Raw genomic sequence first — 10,108 nt, forward strand, 5'->3', positions numbered from 1 at the left:
TATCCTCACATTCCTGGTATAAAAATCACTTGGTCATGATGTATAACTCTTTTTTTTTTATTAATTAAAAAAAGAATTAACAAAGCAATTAGAAATCATTCCAATCTACATGTACAATCAGTAATTCTTAATAACATCACATAGTTGCATATTCATCATTTCTTATACATTTGCATCGATTTAGAAAAAGAAATAAAAAGACAACAGAATAAGAATTAAAACAATAATAGAAAGAAAAAAAAACAAAAACAAAAAACCTATACCTCACATGCAGCTTCATTCAGTGTTTAACATAATTGCATTACAATTGGGTAGTATTGTGCTGTCCATTTCTGAGTTTTTATATCCAGTCCCGTTGTACAGTCTGTATCCCTTCATCTCCAATTATCCCTTCTCTTTTTTTTTTAATTAACGGAAAAAAGAAATTAACCCAACATTTAGAGATCATACCATTCTACACATGCAATCATTAATTCTTAACATCATCACATAGATGCATGATCATCGTTTCTTAGTACATTTGCATTGGTTTAGAAGAACTAGCAACATAACCGAAAAAGATATAGAATGTTAATATAGAGAAAAAAATAAAAGTAATAATAGTAAAATCAAAACAAAACAAAACAAAAACCTATAGCTCAGATGCAGCTTCATTCAGTGTTTTAACACGATTACTTTACAATTAGGTATTATTGTGCTGTCCATTTTTGAGTTTTTGTATCTAGTCCTGTTGCACAGTCTGTATCCCTTCAGCTTCAATTACCCATTGTCTTACCCTGTTTCTAACTCCTGCTGAACTCTGTTACCAATGACATATTTCAAGTTTATTCTCGAATGTCCGTTCACATCAGTGGGACCATACAGTATTTGTCCTTTAGTTTTTGGCTGGATTCACTCAGCATAATATTCTCTAGGTCCATCCATGTTATTACATGGTTCATAAGTTTATCTTGTCTTAAAGCTGCATAATATTCCATCGTATGTATATACCACAGTTTGTTTAGCCACTCTTCTGTTGATGGAGATTTTGGCTGTTTCCATCTCTTTGCAATTGTAAATGATGCTGCTATAAACATTGGTGTGCAAATGTCCGTTTGTGTCTTTGCCCTTAAGTCCTTTGAGTAGATACCTAGCAATGATATTGCTGGGTCGTATGGCAATTCTATATTCAGCTTTTTGAGGAACCGCCAAACTGCCTTCCACAGTGGTTGCACCCTTTGACATTCCCACCAACAGTGCATAAGTGTGCCTCTTTCTCCGCATCCTCTCCAGCACTTGTCATTTTCTGTTTTGTTGATAATGGCCATTCTGGTGGGGGTGAGATGATATCTCATTGTGGTTTTGATTTGCATTTCTCTAATGGCCAGTGACATTGAGCATCTCTTCATGTGCCTCTTGGCCATCCGTATTTCCTCTTCTGAGAGGTGTCTGTTCAAGTCTTTTTCCCATTTTGTAATTGGGTTGGCTGTCTTTTTGTTGTTGAGATGAACAATCTCTTTATAAATTCTGGATACTAGACCTTTATCTGATATATCATTTCCAAATATTGTCTCCCATTGTGAAGGCTGTCTTTCTACTTTCTTGATGAAGTTCTTTGATGCACAAAAGTGTTTAATTTTGAGGAGTTCCCATTTATTTATTTCCTTCTTCAGTGCTCTTGCTTTAGGTTTAAGGTCCATAAAACCGCCTCCAGTTGTAAGATCCATAAGATATCTCCCTACATTTTCCTCTAACTGTTTTATGGTCTTAGACCTAATGTTTAGATCTTTGATCCATTTTGAGTTAACTTTTGTATAGGGTGTGAGATATGGGTCTTCTTTCATTCTTTTGCATATGGATATCCAGTTCTCTAGGCACCATTTATTGAAGAGACTGCTCTGTCCCAGGTGAGTTGGCTTGACTGCCTTATCAAAGATCAAATGTCCATAGATGAGAGGGTCTATATCTGAGCACTCTATTCGATTCCATTGGTCGATATATCTATCTTTATGCCAATACCATGCTGTTTTGACCACTGTGGCTTCATAATTTGCCTTCAAGTCAGGCAGCGCGAGACCTCCAGCTTCGTTTTTTTTCCTCAAGATGTTTTTAGCAATTCGGGGCACCCTGCCCTTCCAGATAAATTTGCTTATTGGTTTTTCTATTTCTGAAAAATAAGTTGTTGGGATTTTGATTGGTATTGCATTGAATCTGTAAATCAATTTAGGTAGGATTGACATCTTAACTATATTTAGTCTTCCAATCCATGAACACGGTATGCCCTTCCATCTATTAAGGTCTTCTGTGATTTCTTTTAGCAGTTTTTTGTAGTTTTCTTTATATAGGTTTTTTGTCTCTTTAGTTAAATTTATTCCTAGGTATTTTATTCTTTTAGTTGCAATTGTAAATGGGATTCGTTTCTTGATTTCCCCCTCAGCTTGTTCCTTACTAGTGTATAGAAATGCTACAGATTTTTGAATGTTGATCTTGTAACCTGCTACTTTGCTGTACTCATTTATTAGCTCTAGTAGTTTTGTTGTGGATTTTTCCGGGTTTTCGACGTATAGTATCATATCGTCTGCAAACAGTGATAGTTTTACTTCTTCCTTTCCAATTTTGATGCCTTGTATTTCTTTTTCTTGTCTAATTGCTCTGGCTAGAACCTCCAACACAATGTTGAATAATAGTGGTGATAGTGGACATCCTTGTCTTGTTCCTGATCTTAGGGGGAAAGTTTTCAATTTTTCCCCATTGAGGATGATATTAGCTGTGGGTTTTTCATATATTCCCTCTATCATTTTAAGGAAGTTCCCTTGTATTCCTATCTTTTGAAGTGTTTTCAACAGGAAAGGATGTTGAATCTTGTCGAATGCCTTCTCTGCATCAATTGAGATGATCATGTGATTTTTCTGCTTTGATTTGTTGATATGGTGTATTACATTAATTGATTTTCTTATGTTGAACCATCCTTGCATACCTGGGATGAATCCTTCTTGGTCATGATGTATAATTCTTTTAATGTGTTGTTGGATACGATTTGCTAGAATTTTATTGAGGATTTTTGCATCTGTATTCATTAGAGAGATTGGTCTGTAGTTTTCTTTTTTTGTAATATCTTTGCCTGGTTTTGGTATGAGGGTGATGTTGGCTTCATAGAATGAATTAGGTAGTTTTCCCTTCACTTCGATTTTTTTGAAGAGTTTGAAGAGAATTGGTAGTAATTCTTTCTGGGACGTTTGGTAGAATTCACATGTGAAGCCATCTGGTCCTGGACTTTTCTTTTTAGGAAATTTTTGAATGACTAATTCAATTTCTTTACTTGTGATTGGTTTGTTGAGGTCATCTATGTCTTCTTGAGTCAAAGTTGGTTGTTCATGTCTTTCCAGGAACCCGTCCATTTCATCTAAATTGTTGTATTTATTAGCGTAAAGTTGTTCATAGTATCCTGTTATTACCTCCTTTATTTCTGTGAGGTCAGTAGTTATGTCTCCTCTTCCATTTCTGATCTTATTTATTTGCATCCTCTCTCTTCTTCTTTTTGTCAATCTTGCTAAGGGCCCATCAATCTTATTGATTTTCTCATAGAACCAACTTCTGGCCTTATTGATTTTCTCTATTGTTTTCATGTTTTCAATTTCATTTATTTGTGCTCTAATCTTTGTTATTTCTTTCCTTTTGCTTGCTTTGGGGTTAGCTTGCTGTTCTTTCTCCAGTTCTTCCAAATGGATAGTTAATTCCTGAATTTTTGCCTTTTCTTCTTTTCTGATATAGGCATTTAGAGCAATAAATTTCCCTCTTAGCACTGCCTTTGCTGCATCCCATAAGTTTTGATATGTTGTGTTTTCATTTTCATTCGCCTCGAGGTATTTGCTAATTTCTCTTGCAATTTCTTCTTTGACCCAGTCGTTGTTTAGGAGTGTGTTGTTGAGCCTCCACGTATTTGTGAATTTTCTGGCACTCTGCCTATTATTGATTTCCAACATCATTCCTTTATGGTCCGAGAAAGTGTTGTGTAAGATTTCAATCTTTTTAAATTTGTTAAGACTTGCTTTGTGACCCAGCATATGGTCTATCTTTGAGAATGATCCATGAGCACTTGAGAAAAAGGTGTATCCTGCTGTTGTGGGATGTAATGTCCTATAAATGTCTATTAAGTCTAGTTCATTTATAGTAATATTCAGATTCTCTATTTCTTTGTTGATCCTCTGTCTAGATGTTCTGTCCCTTGATGAGTGTGGTGAGTTGAAGTCTCCAACTATTATGGTATATGAGTCTATTTCCCTTTTCAGTGTTTGCAGTATATTCTTCACGTATTTTGGGGCATTCTGATTCGGTGTGTAAATATTTATGATTGTTATATCTTCTTGTTTAATTGTTCCTTTTATTAGTATATAGTATCCTTCTTTGTCTCTTTTAACTGTTTTACATTTGAAGTCTAATTTGTTGGATATTAGTATAGCCACTCCTGCTCTTTTCTGGTTGTTATTTGCATGAAATATCTTTTCCCAACCATTCACTTTCAACCTATGTTTATCTTTGGGTCTAAGATGTGTTTCCTGTAGACAGCATATAGAAGGATCCTGTTTTTTAATCCATTCTGCCAATCTATGTCTTTTGATTGGGGAATTCAGTCCATTGACATTTAGTGTTATTACTGTTTGGATAATATTTTCCTCTAACATTTTGCCTTTTGTATTATATATATCATATCTGATTTTCCTTCTTTCTACACTCTTTTCCATATCTCTCTCTTCTGTCTTTTTGTATCTGACTCTAGTACTCCCTTTAGTATTTCTTGCAGAGCTGGTCTCTTGGTCACAAATTCTTTCAGTGACTTTTTGTCTGAGAATGTTTTAATTTCTCCCTCATTTTTGAAGGATAATTTTGCTGGATATAGGAGTCTTGGTTGGCAGTTTTTCTCTTTTAGTAATTTAAATATATCATCCCACTCTCTTCTAGCTTCCATGGTTTCTGCTGAGAAATCTACACAAAGTCTTATTGGGTTTCCCTTGTATGTGATGGATTGTTTTTCTCTTGCTGCTTTCAAGATCTTCTCTTTCTCTTTGACCTCTGACATTCTAACTAGTAAGTGTCTTGGAGAACGCCTATTTGGGTCTAATCTCTTTGGGGTGCGCTGCACTTCTTGGATCTGTAATTTTAGGTCTTTCATAAGAGTTGGGAAATTTTCAGTGATAATTTCTTCCATTAGTTTTTCTCCTCCTTTTCCCTTCTCTTCTCCTTCTGGGACACCCACAACACGTATATTTGTGCGGTTCATATTGTCCTTGAGTTCCCTGATACCCTGTTCAAATTTTTCCATTCTTTTCCCGATAGTTTCTGTTTCTTTTTGGAATTCAGATGTTCCATCCTCCAAATCACTAATTCTATCTTCTGTCTCTTTAAATCTATCATTGTAGCTATCCATTATTTTTTCTATGTTTGCTACTTTATCCTTCACTTCCATAAGTTCTGCGATTTGTTTTTTCAGTTTTTCTATTTCTTCTTTATGTTCAGCCCATGTCCTCTTCATGTCCTCCCTCAATTTATCGATTTCATTTTTGAAGAGGTTTTCCATTTCTGTTCGTATATTCAGCATTAGTTGTCTCAGCTCTTGTGTCTCATTTGAGCTATTGGTTTGTTCCTTTGACTGAGCCATATTCTCAATCTTTTGAGCGTGGACAGTTATCTTCTGCTGCTGGCGTCTGGGCATTTATTCAGATTTCTCTTGGTGTTGGACCCAACAAGGTTGTAATATTTTTCTGTGAAATCTCTGGGTTCTGTTTTTCTTATCCTGCCCAGTAGGTGGCGCTCGTGGCACACGTTTGTCTGCGGGTCCCACCAGTAAAAGGTGCTGTGGGACCTTAAACTTTGGAAAACTCTCGCCGTCCTGGGGGTTCACTAGCCGAAGCGGCTTAAGCCGGCCCGGGGTCCGAACGCAGGGAGGGTTGCTGTTCGCTGCAGCCAGGGAAGGAGCCCGTCCGAATTTCCTAGTCAGCCCTGGGCAACAAGCGTGGCGGGAGGGCGCCAGCAGCAGCGGCCCGCCCGAGAGAGTGCACGTTCCCCGGGAGTCACGGGGTCACCGTTCTCCGCGGCCTGGGGGTTTCCGATCCAATTCTCTCAGTTGGTCCGGGGGCTGCACGTGGTGTGGGCGCCAGTTGCCTTGGTTTCAGGGGACCACCTCTCCAATTCTCCCAGCCGGCCCGGGAAGGGGGAAGGGAGTAACTCCGGCCGCTTGCCACCCCGCCCGGTAAGGCCCGCGCGCCTCGGCGATCTCACCCGAGCTGCTTCTCTCAGCCAGCCAGCCGTTCCAGGATGGGGTACGCTGTCTTTTTTATCTCTGTTGTGGCTTTGGGTGCTTTCTGTATCGTTTCTACTCCCCTAGTAGGTGTCCTGGAGAAGAAACTAAGATCCGCGCGTCTTACTAAGCCGCCATCTTCCAGGAAGTCCTCGTATAACTCTTTTAATGAGTTGTTGGATTCAATTTTCTGGTATTTTGCTGAGAAGTTTTGCAACTGTGTGCATTAAGAATATTGATCTTTAGTTTTCATTTCTTACAGCATCTTTACCTCATTTTGGTATTAGAATGACATTAGTTTCATCAAATGAGTTAGGTAGTGCTCCTTTTCCCTCAATTTTTTGGAAAATCCTGAGCAGGTTTGGTGTTAGTTCTTTTTGTAATGTTTGATAAAATTCCCCTTTGAAGCCATTTGGCTCTGGGCTTTTTTGTAGGAAACTTTCTGATGACTGATTGAATCTCTTTGCTTGTGATCAGTTTGTTGAGAACTTCTATTCTTTCTTGAGTCAGTGTAGCTTGTTTGTGTGTTTCCAGGAATTTGTCCATTTCATCTAAGGTGTCTAGTTTGTTGGCATATAGTTTTTCATAGCATCACATCTCATTGCAACTTTAATTTCCTCAGAGTATGTGGTAATGTACACATTTCCATTTATGATTTTGTTTATTTACATCCTCTCTCTTTTTTTCTTCATCAATCTTGATATTGGCCAGTCAATTTTATTGATTTTCTCAAAAAACAAACTTTTGGTTTTATTGATTTTTTCTATTGTTCTTTTTTCCTCCCATTCATTTAACCCTGCTTTAATCTTTGACATTTCTCTTTTATTTGCTTTGGGTTTAGTTTGCTGCTCTATCTCAGGTTCCTCCAGGTCAACAGTTAAATCTTTGGGTTTTGCTCTTTCTTCTGTTTTGATATAGGCATTTAGGGCAATAAATTTTCCTCTCAGCACAACCTTTGCCATATCCCATATGTTCAGATATGTTGCATTCTCATTTTCATTTTTCTCCAGATAGCTACTGATTTCTCTAGCAATTTCTTCTTTGTACCCACTGCTTGTTTAAGAGCATGTTATTTAATCTCCATATATTTGTGAAAGAAATATTGGTGTTAGTTCTTTTTGTAATGTTTGATAAAATTCCCCTTTGAAGCCATTTGGCTCTGGGCTTTTTTGTAGGAAACTTTTTGATGACTGATTGAATCTCTTTGCTTGTGATCAGTTTGTTGAGAACTTCTATTCTTTCTTGAGTCAGTGTAGCTTGTTTGTGTGTTTCCAGGAATTTGTCCATTTCATCTAAGGTGTCTAGTTTGTTGGCATATAGTTTTTCATAGCATCACATCTCATTGCAACTTTAATTTCCTCAGAGTATGTGGTATTTGTTGGTTATTAATATGCAGCTTCATTATATTGTGATCACAAAAAATTCTTCGAATTATATCAAAGTTTTTAAATTTATAAAGACCTGCTTTTCACCCCAGCATACCATCTTTCCTGGAGAATGCTCCATGAGCACACGAGAAGAATGTTCATCCTGTATTTGGGGATGTAGGATGATCTATATATGTCTATAAGATCTAATTCAGTTATGAAGTTGTTTAACTTCTCCATTTCCTTGTTGACCTTCTGTCTGGTTGTTTTATCTATACAGGAGATTGCTATATTGAATTATTCTGCAATTATTGTTGAAACATCTATCAATCCTTTTAGTTTTGCCAATGTCTGTCTCATGTACTTTGGGGCTCCTTAATTGGGAGCATAAACATTTTTATTGTTATTTCTTCTTGGTGAATTGTGCCTGTTAATAATATATTGTCCTTCTTTGTCTCTTATGATGTCTTTACATTTAAAGTATATTTTTTTCTGATATTATTATAGCTACTCCTTCATTCTTTTGGTTAATACTTGCTTGAAATATCTTTTTCCATTCTCTCACTTTCAATCTATTTGTAATTTTGCATTTAATATGAACATCTCATAAGCAGCATATGGCTGGATTTTATATTTTGATCCATTCTTCAGTCTGTATCTTTTAATTGCTAAGTTTAGTACATTAACATTCAAATTTAGTACTGAAGAGGTATTTCTTGAATCCACCATCTTATCTTTTTATTTTATTTGTCAGATCTATATAGTGTGGTTCTTTTCCCTCTTTTGTCTTTTATCCCTTGGGTTACCATTACTTGTAATCTTCTGTTCTGTGGCCTCCTCCAGACCTCCCTTTCCTGTCTCTTTTTATCAGCAGGCAGAATTTCCTTTAGTATTTCCTGTAGGGCCAGTTTCTTGTTGACAATTCTTTTAAAATTTGTTTGTCTCTCTCAGTTTTGAAGTTCAGTTTGGCAGTGTGCAGAATTCTTGGCTGGATGTCTTTCTCTTTCAGGATCTTACATATATCATACCACTACATTCTTGCCTCCACAGTGCCAGTTGAGTAGTCTGAACTTAATCTTATGTGGCTAAACTTGTATATATTTGAGAGTTTTCTCTTGCTGCGTTCAGGATTTTCTGCTTCTTGTCAACATTTGGCAGATTGATTAATATGTGTCTTGGGAAAAGCCTACTTGGATTTTTTCTATTTGCAGTTCATTGAGCTTCTTTGACTTGCATATTTATGTCTTTTCTAATATTTAGGAAGTTTCCCCTCATTACATCTTCAACTAATGACTTCCTAGCCATTTACTCTTTCCTTTTTCTGGGACACAAATGATTCTTACATTTGTGTGCTTTGTTTTGTTCATTTCACTGAGATCCAATTCATTTTCTCCTCTTTTTTTGCCATTTTCTGTTTTGAGTGTTCAAAATGAGTTGCCCTGCATGTAATTCTCTTATTCTTTTTACTCCTTCCTCAAATCTGTTGTTGTGTTTCTCTAACATGCTTTTTATTTGTTCTACAGCATTGTTGATCTCTGTGATATCTGCTATTTTTATTTATTCTTTCAAATTCTGCTTTATGCTTTTCTAAGTTTTCTTGATCTTCTTTATGTCATTAGCCATCCCACTTATCTTATTTAGTAGAGTTTTATGAACATCTTTGATTAGTTTTTCCAATGTCTGTTTTTTCTCTTGTGTTTTAATTTGGTTGTTAGGCTAGGCTACATCTGTCCACTTCATGAAATGTTTAGTGACCTTCAGCTGCATATAAATATCTTGGCTGATTTATTTTTGGAAGTTGATTCCCTTCAGCAGTCTAAAGTCTTGTATTTGTGGGATACATGTGGGGCAGGATGCAGGGTGCTGGGCAAGGCACAACAGTGTGGTGATGAGTTTCAGCACAGGTATTGGTGAAGGTTGGGGATGCTATGCTGTTGCCTATGAGTGTGGGTGCTCAGTGGTGGGAAGGATTTGGCTATGCCTGTGCACTGGTCTCAGAGTTGGGTCCATGGTGTGCACTGGTCTAAGGTGCGAGGCCCTTTGTGTGCATGGGCAGAGCTTAGGGCAGTGGGTTGCTGTTGTGCCTGCATGGGCCTCGGGCAGATGTGGCCTGGCTGTGGATGTCAATGACTACCCAGAGTTTAGGGGCATGACTGGTACCTCTGTGCATCTTCAGATCTTAGAGGACCAAATACAGATGTACAGGTGTACAGAAATCACTGGGGGTAGTGGGTGGTTGCACTACTGCTTGGGCTGTGGCATGTATAGCTTGGGTATGGAGGCTGTTGACTGCCTGCAGGGAACAGGAGCTGTGAAGTAGGGCTCAAGAGGGTAGGGGTGAGACAGCACATTTGCTGGAGAGGTGTGTTGGCCTGGGGCAAGCATGCATGCACTTGGGTTGGGGTGTGGGTTGGGTACATGCACAAGGGTTTAGTGGGGTGGGGGATCTTGGAGTGTGGGCATGGTG

Source organism: Tamandua tetradactyla, chromosome 9 (genome assembly GCF_023851605.1).
Source record: "Tamandua tetradactyla isolate mTamTet1 chromosome 9, mTamTet1.pri, whole genome shotgun sequence".
Classification (NCBI taxonomy): Eukaryota; Metazoa; Chordata; class Mammalia; order Pilosa; family Myrmecophagidae; genus Tamandua; species Tamandua tetradactyla.